This window comes from Ursus maritimus, unplaced genomic scaffold, assembly GCF_017311325.1.
Source record: "Ursus maritimus isolate PB19 unplaced genomic scaffold, ASM1731132v1 scaffold_10, whole genome shotgun sequence".
Taxonomy (NCBI): domain Eukaryota; kingdom Metazoa; phylum Chordata; class Mammalia; order Carnivora; family Ursidae; genus Ursus; species Ursus maritimus.
The window spans coordinates 8,050,746-8,051,429 of record NW_024423344.1 but is presented as its reverse complement, the minus strand read 5'-3'; positions in this window follow the sequence as shown (position 1 = coordinate 8,051,429).

Here is a 684-nt window from a genome sequence, read left to right as displayed (position 1 = left end):
CATCTGCAATAAAGCAGGTAAAAACTGACTGAAGGAGTTATTTAAGGAGAACAGAGCAATGTGTTCGGCGGCACTATATCCTGTAGATGCAGTTTCCTCCCTCTCTAATTAGGTGGCTTCACTACGTCACGATTGCAGATGCCCACTGGGTCGCTGAGGAATTTCCTACTGAAGACGAGGTGAGAGGTGAGGTGACTGACACCAATAGCGCGACGGCGGGAAGAGCAGCCTCGCGGCAGGGGTGTGCCCCCATTCCGGCAGGTGACAGCCGGAAGCACCCGAGGTTTGCAACTGCCCTACTGACTCTTAACAAACCACTTCGCCACCACAGGCCCGTTTTCACCTCGGTGAAACTGACGGCCTGTCCGAAGCTCTCCCAGTTACAACATGACTTGAATCTTACACGCCTGAACCCACCTCCGGATCGGTCTCCGGTGACCCCGCGCTCGAGAATCTAGGGCAGTCTTTCACTTTCCGAGTCTGTTTGCTCAACTGCAAACCGGAGGAAGTGCTCCTTAAATTACAGGAACTATAAGAACATTTATGAATTAATTTATTCAACAGTAAATTAAAAGAGAGCGCCCGCAGGAACCAACCCTCGCCTCTGCACTTTTTTTTTTTTTAAAGATTTTTTATTTATTTATTCGACAGAGATAGAGACAGCCAGCGAGAGAGGGAACACAA